A 16,011-nucleotide genomic window follows, 5' to 3' on the forward strand; every position below is an offset into this window, starting at 1 on the left:
AATCATTATTATGTCATCATGATTTTTTATCTTATGATTATTATTATTATTTTATACATGCTTTTGAATTAAAAAATAACACACGCCGTACTAATAAACCGATGGGCAATGTCCATGGATGGATGGGTGGAAATTAGAAAACACCACTTCTATAGGGTTGATTTAATTTTTCTGATTTTATCATGGCCGGTAAAAATTCCCCGAGAAAACACTTCTTGGTTTAAACAAGCTTCTAGCTAGTTCTATTGCCACTGAAAACAAGTATTTGGTCTGAGACGAGCAGCCCTTGAGGTGAATAAAAACAAGTCATAAGACGACTAAGATAGTCTCACATTAGTTAGTCAAGGGAAGACCTTGGTCCATATAAGGTTTGGAATGCCACTCTCTATAAAAACCTTTTAAAACCATGAGGGTGACATTAAGCTAACATCCCAAGCATGTTCTCTGGTCTATCCAGCATGAAGCTTCAATGGGATGTGCTGGGCTTGGGAGATACAGCCAAGGTCCCAATTTTTCCAATCAAACAAACAGAACTCAAAAATAAGGGTGCCCAAAAATAATTACAAACCAATTTTCTGGTTCACACTTTTACCCGACCACTTCGGGTGAAGTCTTTTGGATACTTCTTTCTGTGGTTCGATCCCCCATATACGGATCCAGCATGAAATCTGTACCCATATATTCTCTGGCACGCCCGGTGGGACAAGCTTCTCCTCCCATCTCTAAGACTCATAAGAAATTTGAATCCATTCGAACTACATTTTCGTTATTGAGGAAGGTGTTTGTTTTGCTTGCAGGAATTTTTTTTTGGAGGGAGGGGGGGGTCGGGGGTAGAATTATGGTTCATATTAACCAACATAATTATGTGATCTTAAACATCTTAAGAATTATTATCTTAAAGCTCACAGCTATATATCCAGTGATAATCCATGACCATAAGGGCCTGTTTGTTCCACACATTATCTCTTAATTGCTTCAAACTGACAATGGTACATATGAAGGAGAATTCCTCCTTTGTCGTGACGTACCTATCTTGGATAAGTCAGGGAATTAAAACAATAAATCAAGAGATAAGTTGGACGAATTGAGGCGCCCTCCTCGGAACAACAAGGTTGTTATCGGGTATGACTTCCATTAAATAACAATTAACAATTATTCAAGAACAGTTTAAGTAATGTACAGCGCTTGCGATATCTACACGCACTACCTAATATCACGTTACCCACATAACCCATGTAACCCATACCTCCGTAACCACATGTAACTTGCATAACCACATGCAACCACAAATAACTCACACCACACACGCCATCCACTATAACTCAACCACTCCTTACCCTTATCATGTTACATAACTTCCTTCCCACTTAAAATGGACTTGTCCTCAAGTCCTGAAATCAGGAAATTGGAGCTGAATATCCTCAAATATTTCCCACGTGGCATCTTCGGAAGAGAGTCCACTACAATGAACCAAAACCTCCTCCTTTTTGTTGTGTATGCGCTCATCAAGAATGGCCTGAGGATGTGGGACAAAATTACATCATCTCGCATGATTGGTAGAGTACCATGATCATTCTCAAGTCTTTGCTTCAAGAGAGAAATATGAAAGACCGGATGTATGCGAGTCCTTCGTGTTGAAACGTAACCTTAAAATGATGCAGAAGGTAGTGGAAAACAAAATAAACAATGCACACGGATTTTATGAGGTTCGGCAAGGTTGCCTACGTCCCCAGTGAGATGAGATCCTGCTTCACTATCAATGGAGAATAGGGTTACAACGCTCTTCCTCACACATCTCCGTATTGTTTGCATTACAGATAAAGAAACCCTCGCTACAAATATATAGCGAAAAAAAAATCCTAATCCGTATTAAACTACAATTGCCACCCTAATCCGGATTAAACTACAATTGCCACTCTAATTTGGATTAGACTACAACTGAATACAAGACATCATACACCAACAATCTCCACCTTGGTTTGAATTTTATCGAGCCTCCTATAAAGATAACTTGTAGACGTCTTCATCATTGTACCTCATTAGAGGCACAAACCCGCACCTATTTGGTGCGTCCCTCATCTTCAACAATGAGTAATATTAATCAAGTCCAAACAGGACTCGAACTTCTCTGTAGTAACTGGCTTTGTAAGCATATCTGCAGGATTGAGATCTGTATGAATTTTTCTCAAGTGAATACTGTTTTCTGACACAAGCTCCCTGATCTGAAATCTCACATCAATATGCTTTGTCCTTGCATGAAACACCTGATTCTTTGCAAGATGTGTGGCACTCTGACTGTCACAGTGTAACACTGTACCTCCTCGCTCCAACCCCAACTCACGAACCAGTCCAGCCAACCAGACTCCTTCCTTGGCAGCCTCAACTGCTGCCATGTACTCTGACTCTGTAGTGGACAATGCAATTGTAGACTGAAGCATCGCCCTCCATGATATAGGTCCACCAGCCAATGTAAACACATACCCTGTAGTAGACCTCCTCTTATCTAAATTACCAGCATAGTCAGAATCAACATAACCTGCCAATTCTGTAGAACTTCCCTTGCCACTGAACATAACACCTATATCTTTAGTCTTGCTCAAATATCTGAAGATCCACTTAATTGCATTCCAATGCTCCTTTCCTGGATTACTCATGTATCTGCTAACAACACTGACTGCATGAGACAAATCCGGCCAGCTACAAACCATAGCATACATGAGACTCCCAACTGCGCTAGCATAAGGGACTTGAGACATCTGCTCCACCTCCTCATGTGTTGTAGGGCTGCCCTTTCAGATAACTTGAAGTGGCCAACTAACGGAGTGCTAACTGGCTTGGTCTTTTCCATATTGAAACGCTCTAGCACCTTTTCAATATACCTCTTCTGAGTTACCCAAAGTTTACCTGCATTTCTATCTCTAAGGATTTTCATGCCAAGGATTTTCTTAACGGCACCAAGATCTTTCATCTCAAATTCAACACTTAATAAAGACTTCAAAGAGACTATATCATGTTTGTTCTTTGCAGCAATGAGCATGTCATCAACATAAAGCATCAACAAAATAATGGAATTATCACTTGACACTTTATAATAAACACAACTATCATACTCACTTCTTGTGTAGCCAATCTTCATCATGTGGGACTCAAAGTGCTTGTACCACTGCCTAGGAGATTGCTTAAGGCCTTAAAGCGACCTCTTAAGCAGACAAACATGGCCTTCCTTTCCTTGTACCTTGAAACCTTCAGGCTGCTCCATGTAAATCTGTTCCTCCAAGTCACCATGAAGAAATGCAGTTTTCACATCAAGTTGTTCAAGCTCTAAATCATACATGGCCACCAAAGCAAGTAGTACCCTGATCGAAGTGTGTTTCACAACTGGAGAGAATATTTCATTGTAGTCTATCCCCTCCTTCTGTGCATAGCCTTTGGCTACAAGTCTGGCCTTATACCTTTCACGCTCCTTCTTAGATGCTGCCTCTTTCTTACGAAAGACCCATTTATACCCAATGATTTTTCTTCCCTTGGGTTTTTCCACAATCTATCAAGTCTTGTTCTTCTATAGAGATTCCATTTCCTCCATCATATCTGTCATCCATTTATCATGCTGTGCATCACTCAAAGCATCATGGTAGGAAGATGGATCACCTGTACCTACAGTGAGAGCATAGGCAACCATATCCTCAAACCCGTATCTCATAGGTGCTTTGTGAGTACGCTCCCCTTTACCCTTTGCCACTGTATAGGGAACTTCTACTGCTTCATGTTGTCCTGGTAAGTCACTTGATGACTCATTCTCTCCTGTTATTTCTAACCACCTAACTCCACCTGCACAGTAGAACCTTCTTTATTTTCACCAATTGCTTGTGAATTGTAATTTGACTTTACTACATGAGACTCATCAAACACAACGTCTCTGCTAACCACAACCTTCTGTGAACTTGGATCCCACAACTTGAATCCCTTTACACCTTTCTTAAAACCAAGAAAGATACACTGCTTAGACTTTGAGTCTAACTTGGAACGCTGCTCACTCTCAACATGTGCATAGGCTGGACAACCAAATAGTTTTAGAATAGAATAATCTACTGGTTTTCCTGTCCATACCTCTTCAGGAATTTTACAATCAATCGCCTTTGATGGAGACCTATTTATGAGGAAACATGCCATGTTCACTGCTTCTGCCCAAAATCTCTTGCTCAACCCTGCATTCAGCCTCATACTCCGAGCTCTTTCTAGAAGTGTTCTGTTCATCCTTTCAGCTACACCATTTTGTTGTGGTGTCTTTGGAACCGTGAAGTGACGAGTAATCCCTTCAGCTTTGCACAATTCTAGAAACGGCTTATATGTGTACTCTCCTCCATTATCTGTTCTCAAGTATTTAATTTTCTTTCCTGTCTTCCTTTCTACCTCAGCCTTCCATTCCTTAAATTTAGTGAACACCTCACTTTTATGCTTCATGAAGTAGATCCAAACTTTCCTTGAGTAATCATCAACAATGGTCACGAAGTATTCTGCCCCACCTTTAGATTTTGTTGTTGAAGGACCCCATACATCGCTGTGTACATAATCAAGCACTCCTTTACTCTTATGTTTTGCAGTTTTGAAACTAACATTGCACTGTTTTCCGAACACACAATACTTGCAAAAGTTCAATTTACAAGTTTTTACTCCCTTCAACATTTTTCTTTTATGAAGCTCTATCAATCCTCTTTCTCCCATATGCCCTAACCGCATATGCCACAGATAGGTATCATCTGTATCAAATACTGCATCTGTAGTCACATATGCTCCACCTATAATTGTGCTCCCTATGAGTCTGTATAGGTTTCTTGTTAGCTGTCCCTTCATGACAACCATTACACCCTTAATAACTTTGAGAACTCCACCTTCTGCTATATACTTGCAGTCATTTGAGTCAAGTGCCCCCAAAGATATTAAGTTTTTCCTTAATTCTGGTACATGTCTTACATCTGCTAAGGTTCTTACTATCCCATCAAACATCTTGATTTTGATAGTGTCTATCCCAATGGTCTTACATACAACATCATTCCCCATTAGGACAGACCCACCATTATATGGTTGATATGTATTAAACCAATCCTTATGTGGACACATGTGATATGAATATCCAGAATCTAAAATCCAAGAATCAGAAAGTTGATTCTTACCTGATGATATAGAGAGTACATCTCCATCATCTACATCTGAACTGTCAGCCACGCTAGCTTCATCAGATGCCTTATCTACACCTTTCTTCTTTAAGTCTACCTTCCTCTTCAAGCACTCTCTCTTCAGATGACCTTCCTTCTTGCAATAGTAACAAGAGACCTTGGTCTTTGCCCCTTTTGATTTCGATCGACTCTTCCCAAATCCCTTCTGATTTGATCTCCCTCTTTCTATCTCCTTATCACCTCCGAAAAGACCTTCTCCTTGAGATTTCGTACTACTGGCCTTCTTCCTTGTATTATTGGACATGAGGGCAGCTGCAACTTCATCCATCTCAAGGGTCTCCTTCCCGTACAAGAGAATCGTTACTAGGTGATCATATGATTTTGGGAGTGACGACAGCAACAGTAACGCCTTGTCTTCATCCTCGATCTTAACCTCCAGGTTTGCAAGTTTACTTACGATCTGATTGAACATGTTAAGATGCTCTAATAGATCCGTACCTTCCTCCATCTATAGAGAATACAATTGCTTCTTCACGAACAACTTGTTCATTAAGGACTTCGTCATGTAGATGCTTTCAAGTTTCGCCCATAACTGCGGTACAGATTCGATACCCATAACATATTGGAGGGCATCATCAGAAAGATTTAATCGAATAACACTTACCGCCTTTTCCTCCATCTCTTCCCAATCTTCGTTAGTAATTTTTGTAGGTTTCTTCGACTTCCCCAACAATGTTTTCGCCAAACCTTGCTGTATCAGAAGATCCTTCATCCTTTGACGCCAGAGGTGAAATTGTTCTTCCCATTAAACCTCTCGATGTCATACTTGACATTCGATCCCTTCCCTACCATCGTGATAGTAAACCCTAGAAACCGAAAACCTAGAGCTCTGATACCAATTTGTTGAAACGCAACCCTAAAATGATGCAGAAGATAATGGAAAACAAAACAAACAATGCACACGGATTTTACGAGGTTCGGCAAGGTTGCCTACGTCCCCGGTGAGATGAGATCCTGCTTCACTATCAATGGAGAATAGGGTTACAACGCTCTTTCTCACACCTCTCCGTATTGCTTGCATTACAGAGAAAGAAACCCTCGCTACAAATATATAGCGAAAAAAAAACCTTAATCCGTATTAAACTACAATTGCCACCCTAATCCGGATTAAACTACAATTGCCACTCTAATTCGGATTAGACTACAACTGAATACAAGACATCATACACCAACACTTCGATGAGTCCAATTTATATGCTACTGCACCAATTCTTTTAAGAATTTGGTAAGGGCCATAAAAGCGTGGAGAGAGTTTGAGATTTCCAGGATGAGAGTGTGAGTTGGCGATAAGGTGGAGTTTCAGATAGACCCAATCGCCTTCTTTGAACTCCTTCTCACGATGGTGTCTATCATAGATCTTCTTCATTCGTTCTTGTGCCAACTTAAGGGTCCCATGTAACTCCTTGATTCTCTCATCGCGAGTCAGCAGTTGTTGTTCCACGGATTGCACCAAGGTAGTGCCGGGAACATAGGAAAGAAGACTTGGTGGGGGTCTGCCGTAGACTGCCTCAAATGGGGAAGTTTTAATGGATGAGTGCCAACTTGTATTATAACAATATTCAACCCAAGAAATCCAATTTCCCCACTCTTCTGGCCGCGAACTACAAAAACATCTCAAATACATCTCCAATGTTCGATTTACAACTTCACTTTGCCCATCTGTTTGAGGATGATAGGCTGAGCTATTGTTGAAATCAATACCATTGAGACGGAATAATTCTCCCCAAAAACGACTGGTGAATATTGGATCTTGATCACACACAATAGTTCTTGGCATGCCATGTAATTTGAAAATGTGATCAAAGAAACATTGTGCAACAGAGACAACAGTATAAGGGTGGGAAAGAGGAATAAAATGAGCATACTTAGATAATCGATCCACCACCACAAATACCACCGACTTACCCTTAGATGTAGGTAAGCCCTCCACAAAATCCATTGAGATATCTTCCCAAATCTGTTCGGATATTGGTAGAGGTTGAAGCAATCTAGCCGGAGAAACATGTTCCGACTTATGGCGTTGACAAGTGTCACAAGTGGCAATAAACTGCTTGATTGTGTCACGCATACCTGGCCAGTAGAAGTTGGATGTGATTCGTTGAAAGGACTTATGGTAGCCTTAATGGGTGCTACTATGGAGCTGATCCATAATATCATGAATGAAAGAGGAATCCTTGGCAAGGTAGATCCGACCCTTAAAGTAGATAAGTCCATCCTTGTAATGCCATGGCCCCACCAATTCTCCTTCTTTAATTCGGTTAGCTAACTCCTTGAGAACCGAATTTGTTGCCACCTCTTCTTTTAACTACTTCCACCCAATTAGCTAGAGGATGTGAGATTGCTTGTAATTGTTCTTCCGTAACAACCTCTCCTTCTCTATCCTCATCGCGTCTGGATAAGGCATCTGCCACCAAATTGTCTCAACCCCTTTTGTATTCTATAACAAAATCATAAGCCCTGAGTTTATACAGCAACCTTTGTTGAGCTAGTGATGCTATTTTTTGATCCCATAAATATTGAAGACTTCTATGGTCTGTTCGCACATGGAATTGTCCTCCCAGAAGATAAGGATGCCATCTTTATACAGTGAGAACTGTTGGAATTCTTTTCTATAGAATCATATAAATTACCCTATGGGTGTTAGAATACAAAAGTCATAAATCAATCATAAAAGATTAATCATGGGTGTAGTCCCTAAACCAAGAACATACAAACAAGTGGATTTACCCCATATATGATAATCAATAGGAGTAGAATAATACCTGTGTATAAGTTTAGAAGTCCCATAAGTATTAATCATGAATCTCTCTCCCATGTGCTTGAGGATCAATCCCATGAATATTGTAACAAGGAACTACACAATGGAGTCTCATCCGCTGAGATCTTCTGCAGCTTTTCACCCACCACTCTTATGAGGGGAGTTCATCCTTCCAAAATCATGAAGGTGTGTTAAAGTGGCGGTTGCAGGGACCTTTAGCTTCTATTTATAATAGAATCCTTAAAACCCTAATTGATTCCCACAATGGTTTGGGTTAGGAGTTTCCTAATTAGAGTGAGTCTATTATTGCTTGGGCCCAATGGATCAATCGGTATCAGTTAAGCCCATATAAAAATCTTAACAATCTCCCACTTGGACTACACTGATACTAATGTCTTTCCATTGACAACTACCAAATAATCCCAAAATTGAACATCACTCAAATAAACTTTAATTCAATCAATAGTCTCTGTTGTTGAACAATGGTAGAAAATACACCTCAATATACGGCATATAACTATCTAATATTACAAACAATAGAAAACTATCAATTCAAATCGCATGGAAACATACATATATATATATATAAGAAATTGATATCATACCTGTGATCACATGAAATATACATTTCCTTATAAATCATTTCCTGATCTAAATTTCAGCCTACCTTGAAAACCTCATAGGTAGTAAACTTTGATATTAATCAACACTTAAACAAACTGCTCTTTTCTTGAATTAATATCTTACTTTGGCAAACTGCCTATGGTTAATCACCACTGCTATGGATTTATGTTAAATACCACCATAAATCATAAACTTTAGCTAAATACTACCATACATTACGAATCCTAACGAAATATCGTCAATTACCTTGACTTATCGTTAATTACTTTGGCTAAGCACTGCCAATAAACCTTAGCAAGCACAACCTTTAAACTTTGTCTTTTGCCACCATGGTATCTTTGAGTAAATGAGATCATAAAACTCCCACTAACCAAGTATACCAAAAACCTCAATAACACCAATGTTAGAATACATGACTCTTAAGCACTTTGTCGATAAACTTAGGTGACATCACCTTTGGGCAAATGTCACATTTACTTTAGAAAACACACAATTGAACTGAATACACCACTTTGATGGGTTTCACTCATTCCTATCATGTTTTTCATATTTGAGATGAATATATGTATAGAAGTGTATGTTTTAATGTGTTTCTTACACAACTAAGGATAACACAAACAAATGAAGCATAAATGTATATAAATAATTTAGAGAACATGATTTAAAACAAAATCATTCTAAAATTACTCCAAAATCATTATAAACGTAATAGGGTAACAAAATTGTTTCTATTTTCCTTCATTTGTGCTTTGATCAGTAACACCTGTTTGGGTTTCCTGAGAGCTAAAACCAGATCAAGTAACCCAAAAATCTTAAGTATAAAACATGCACACCAAATTACCGGGATAGAAAATGTAATATGTCCAACTAGCAAATAAACTATACAAGAGTCATAGCCATAACTACATTCTTATCCTTTGGGCTAAGAATGCATTGGTCCTCTTGTAAATCCAAATTTATTGTGAAAATACAATTACTTTTGTCACCTATGGACTTAAAAACCTCTAAGTTACAGTCCTTTTCATACATGTATTTTCTTTAACTTAAGTGACATCACCTTTAGGCAAATGTCACCAACTTTGCTACGCTTGAAAAAACTATGAAAGAATAGGATGTGCCACTTTGGTGGATTCTACCCAATCTTTTCATAGCTTCCTAGAAATATACTATGCAGCATAAAATATGTGGAAGCTCACAACCAATTTAATTTTTACATATTTATCCATCAGAGGGTGTTTCAAACAAAACATACCAGTATGAAATGACATGAATATGAATTTACTATATATTTCAGCTATAAATAATTTTTCAATATCATAATAATAAATCAATACAAAACTTAAAATAATTTTTGTGTATGAAAAACAATATAGTACACTGAATTTGTCCTCCCACTAGCAACCTCGTATGCCGAATTTATCCTTCCACTGGTCGGGCCACATAAAATAGCTTAAGGTCTATAATTCTATCCTCCCACTTAGTTTGACCAGACATAAATTAATCCATTTATTAGAGAACACAATTCACTAAATGTGACATACATATAAACTTGTTCACATAAGCCCAAAAATAGAAGAAAATCAAACATTTTTATCAGTTAATGTTCATAAATAGGTTTTCAAAGAACAATGGTAGTGTTTAAAAACTTGGTATTGAATTGATCAAAACCGATACTAATCCAACCCAACCAATCCGAATTGATCCAATTGGAATGCAAAAATAATACATTAAATAAACCTATAACCTATAGTCATAGTCATGAAACACTCATCCACCCTATTGCCATTGATCAAATGTCCAATACCTTTTAGGGCAAAAAAACTTTGTTTAAAAGCATAATACCAAACTATTGATCTGATTTTTCTAATATAGAAAACTAGGTCTTTGAGGCATATGTAGACTTCTATATTCTCAAGCCACTTTTAAAGACATTCAGTTAAATGGTTCAACTCAAGGAAGAATAATCTATTCAATAGATAATTAATGCATGCAACATCAATACAATAAAAACCAATATTACACCACTAACCATTAAACATAACTAGAGTGTCAACCGAATTACATTCTCAATCTTTGGGTCTTGAATGCATTGGTCCACTCAACAACTGCAGTAACTGTGGGAGCTCTTCAACTTCAAAAATTACAACCACCTTTGAATGAATAATAACTTCTAGGTTAAGGTCTGCTTATAGTACACTTGCATTTATGCTTATCTTTGATAATGTCGTCTTTTGGCAAGTATTACCTAATTCCTGCCAATAATTTTCTGTCTTTGAAAATAGGACAAAACTTTTGAGTTGCAAACCTATTGCAGTAATCTTAGATTTTACCACTTTGGTGGGTTCCATCCACTCCACTGCAATAGCTTGCAATTGCACCTGACAACTTAAATTTGTGGGTTATTTAAACATGAACAAAATATCATTTTACATGTAAAAGAACAAGCATGCAACCATTAGCAAAATAAACATTACAATGCTCAATTATCAATTACTTCAAGAGTGTCAACTGGAACTACATTCCTGACCTTTGGGTCTGAAAGATATTGGTCCACTCAAGTTTCTGTTATTACTGCGAGATTTTTTTTAACTTTCAAAAAATACTACCATCTTTGGATGGACATCATCCTCTAGGTTAAGAAATCCCTATTTTGTTTTCACTTGCTTTAACTTTGACTTCTCTTTGACAATATCACCTTTAGGTGAACATTAGCAACCTTGTTGCTACCAACTATCCTTCTATGTCTTTTCAAACAAAGAAGATCATTGATTTATATTCTATTGCAATAAGACTGAATTTTACTATTTTGGTGGATTCCATCCAACCTCACTGCAATAATCTATGAATTCATTCTAGCAGTTAAAAGTGGAACTGTTTGAACAAAATATATGTAAACAAAGGCATGGTCTATCATTAACCAATAAACAAGTTCATATGTTAATATGTAAGTAATGTATGGGCTGATTTTCTTTCATTTTTTCCAATTAAGAGGAAAAATTATGAAGAATCATAAAACTCCCATATTTATAATTTATATAAAACAGACCATAAAAGTGGATCAAAACTAGGCTCATAATATATTAAAACGAAGAACATGAAAAACTGGACTCAACGCAAAAAAAATCAGGGTGAAAAATTCCTCACCGTTTTCCGATACGAGCCATTTGAAGTTACAAAAAATGGGTCAAAATCAATCTGGTTTGCCCATACCAACCGGTCTGATCTGATTGAACCAACCGATTAGACCCAAGTGGTCCAACCCAATTCATGTATATCAATACTGGTTCTTTTGGGCCAAAATTCAGGTAACCGAGTCACAAATTCAGGTCTTCGGATCGGGTGATCAATGACCCGGTCAACCTTTGACTTAGTCAACTAGGGTTGGATCATGGGTTGACCCACTGCATCACTGGGTTAACTCGAAAACGCTACCTATTTGACCTGGCGAAGACTCATCGTCTTTTTTTTTTCTCCCTCCTCCGGTAGCTGGTTTTCGACGGCACGTGCCGATGCATCCTGTGATTTTCTATGACGTACGGCATACCACCGTGATCGTCTTTTCGTCCTCTACAACTTCCATGAAGAAAGTTTTTCGATCCGGGATCATTAAATTATGGCAAAATTATGATTTTTATGATTGGAATCCACATCTTATACAAAAACAGCTTTTTTATTTTTATTTTTCTTGATTCTAAGACTATAAAGGTTTGCTTTAATACCAATTGTTGTAATTCTTTTCCATAGAATCATATGAATAACCTTATTGGTGTTAGAATACAAAAGTCATAAACCAATCATAAAAGATTAACTATGTGTGTAGTCCCTAAACCAAGAACACACAAACATGTGGATTTACCCCATATATGATAATCAATGGGAGTAGAAGAATACTTGTGTGTAAGTTTAGAAGTCTCATAAATATTGATCATGAATCTCTCTCTCATGTGCTTGAGGATCAATCCCATGAATATTATAACAAAGAACTACACAATGGAGTCCCATCCGCTGAGATCTTCTGCAGCCTTTCATCCACTACTCTTGTGAGGGGAGTTCATGCTTCCAAAATCATGAAGGTGTTAAAGTGACGGTTGTAGGAACCTTTAGCTTCTATTTATAATAGAATACCTGAAACTCTAATTCATTCCCACAATGGATTGAGCTAGGAATTTCCTAATCAGAGTGAGTCTATTATTGCTTGGGCCTAATGAATCAATCGGTATCAATTAAGCCCACATAAAAATCCTAACAAGAATGAGTGCCAACATCTCTTTTTCGTATGTAGATAATAAAAGATTTTTCCCATGCAATGCTCTACTAAAGAATGAAATTAGTTTTTCTTGCAATAAAACAGCCCCTATGCTAGTACCACTAGCATCACATTCAACAATGAATTGTTTTGAAAAATTGGGCAAGGCTAGGACCGGAGCCTTAGTCATCGCCTCCTTCAACTTCTGAAAAGCATCCACTGCAGATGGGTCCACTGGAAAGAATCTTTTTTTAACATGTTGGTGAGTGGAGCGGCTATCTTGCCATAGCCTTGAATGAATTTTCTATAATAACCAATTAACCCATGGAATCCTCTTAACGCCTTGAGAGTTTTGGGTTGAGGCCACTCAAGCATTGAAGAGACCTTGTCCGGTTGTACTTCCACTCCATCATGAGAATAATATGGCCAAGATAATGTACCTTATTTTAATCAAATTAGCTCTTGCCCTTTTTGACAAATAGTTGGTGGGACCCTAGAAGGGATAAAGAAATTTGTAAATGCTGAAGATGCTAATCCCAAGATGAACTGTATACTAATATATCATCAAAAAATACTAAGATGAATTTTCTCAAATAATTTTGGAATACCTTGTTCATCAAGAACTGGAAGGTCGATGGAGTGTTGGTGAGTCCAAATGGCAAAACAAGGAATTCGTAGTGGGCATGATGTATTCGAAAATCTGTCTTTTCTAGGTCCTCTGGTGATACTTGAATTTGATGGTAATCAAAACACAGATCCAACTTCGAGAATACACAGGCACCATGTAACTCATCCAATAATTCATCAATTATTGGAATGGGAAACCTATCCTTGATAGTAATTTTGTTGAGACCACGATAGTCAACATACATATGTCATGACCCATCATGCTTATTAACCAAAATTACAGGTGAGGAATAAAGACTGAAATTGGGCCGGATCACCCGGGTCTTGAGCAAATCATCTACTATTTTTTCAATTTCTGCTTTTGAAAATAGGTATGCCGATAAGCTTTGGAGTAGACTGGACGGCTTCCAAACTCTAAGGGAATCCTATGATCATGAGAACGTGGTGGAGCTAGTCCTCTCAGTTCTTCAAAAATGTCTTGAAATTCTGCCAATATGCCTTGTAGTTGTAGAGGTAAATCTTGATCTGAATTTGTTGGAATAGGCGTTCCCAATGCATACATTTGTAACAGAATCCCTTGTTGACTTTTCCTAGCTTCTTGTTGAACTTGCTTGGACACCAACCAACTTGTTAGTAGAATTTGTAATCCCTTTAAGGATCACCTCTTTTCCATCAATTGTGAACATCATAGTCAACTTGGAGAAGTCCCATAAAATAGGACCTAGAGTTCTTAGCTATTGAGCACCAAGAACTACCTCATAACCATGAAGTGGAAGTAGGAAGAAGTCTACTTGAATTGGGACTCCTTGAAGATTGATCTCCACGTTAGGACACTTCCCTCCACTTGGCACCCTCTCTCCCGAAGCCACTGTAACCTCGAAACGACTTCCTAGTTTTGAGAATAGCCCCACCTTTTTCGCCAGCTGCTCACCCATGAAATTATGAGTGCTATCAGTGTCTATCAATATTGTAACCGTCACGTGACCAATATTTCCCTTAACACGCGTGGTTTCTGGTGATTGGAAACCACATATAGGATGCAAAGAAATTTCAGCCACCTCTTCTTCTGCAGTAGGAACAGCTTCCTCCTGCATGTCATCACCTTCTCCCTCATCAGCATCCTAATGTCCTTTAATAAGGAACAACTTTTTGCAGTGGTGTCCTGGCACGAATCTTTCATTACAATTGTAACATAACCCCTTTGAACGCCTATCTTGTATTTCTGATGAAGAGAGACGACAAACAGGAAGGGTTGAAGAAAGAGTAACTTGCTCCTTCATTAGAAGGCGAAATTTTTTGTTATCAAGTGACGTGCTCGATCTCCTAACAGAGAGGTAACGGGCTTCAGAAAGCCGTGCTAATCCAATTGTAGCCGATAAGGTAGATAGGCGGGCAGCAACTGTTGGGGATTCTTTACCATATTAAACATATGAATAACCATATAGTGTTTAGAATACAAGAATCATCAACCTTTCATAAAAGATTAATCATAGGTGTAGTCCCTAAACCAAGAACAATAAAGTATCCCATCTTAAAATACATAACCATATAGATTACCATATCTATAATAATCAATGGGACAACCATGACATGAACCATAAATGGGAATAAAGAAGTACCTGTGTCCCATGAACATAGATCATGAACCTCTGTCTCATGTGGTTAAACATTACTCCCATGAAGATGACAATGAACTACGCAAGTGGAGCCCTTCTACTGAGATCTTCTGCAGCCTCTTACTCTAGGGTTTCCTTTCTTTCTGTGCACTTGCTCTTGTGAGAAAGCCGTGCTCCCAAAACCAATAAGGCATTAAGTAAAAGTAATGGCTGCAGGGACCGTCAGTATTCTATTTATAATAGAATCCCTAAAACCCTATTCCACTCTCACAATGGAAAGAGCTAGGAGTTTCCTAATCAGAGTGGGTCTATAATTGCTTGGGTCCAATGGATCAATCGGTATCAGTTAAGCCCACATAAAAATCCTAACAATCTCCCACTTGGGCTACACTGATACTGATGTCTTTCCATTGACTCCTGGCCAAATAATCCCAAGACTGAACACCACTCAAACAAACTTTGATCCAATCAATAATCTCTACTGTTGAACAATAGTAGAAAATACACCTCAATATACGGCATATAACTATCTAATGTTACAGACAATAGAAAATTATCAATCCAAATCGCCTGGAAACGTATATATAAGGAGTTGATATCATACCTGTGATCACATGAACTATAGATCTCCTTATAGGTCATTTCTTGATCTAAAGATCAGCTTACCTTGAAAACCTCACAGGTAGAAAACTTTGATATTAATCAACACTTGGCAAACTGCCATTTTCTTGAATTAATATCTTACTTTGGCATACCGCCTATGGCTAACTGCCACTTCCATGGATTTAGGTTAAATACCACCATAAATCACAAACTTTGGCAAACCGCCTGTGGTGAACCACCACTTCTTTGGACATAGGCTAAATACCACCATACATCACAAATTCTGACAAAATATCGTCAATT

The sequence above is a fragment of the Macadamia integrifolia genome, unplaced genomic scaffold (assembly GCF_013358625.1).
Source record: "Macadamia integrifolia cultivar HAES 741 unplaced genomic scaffold, SCU_Mint_v3 scaffold_197A, whole genome shotgun sequence".
Taxonomy (NCBI): Eukaryota; Viridiplantae; Streptophyta; class Magnoliopsida; order Proteales; family Proteaceae; genus Macadamia; species Macadamia integrifolia.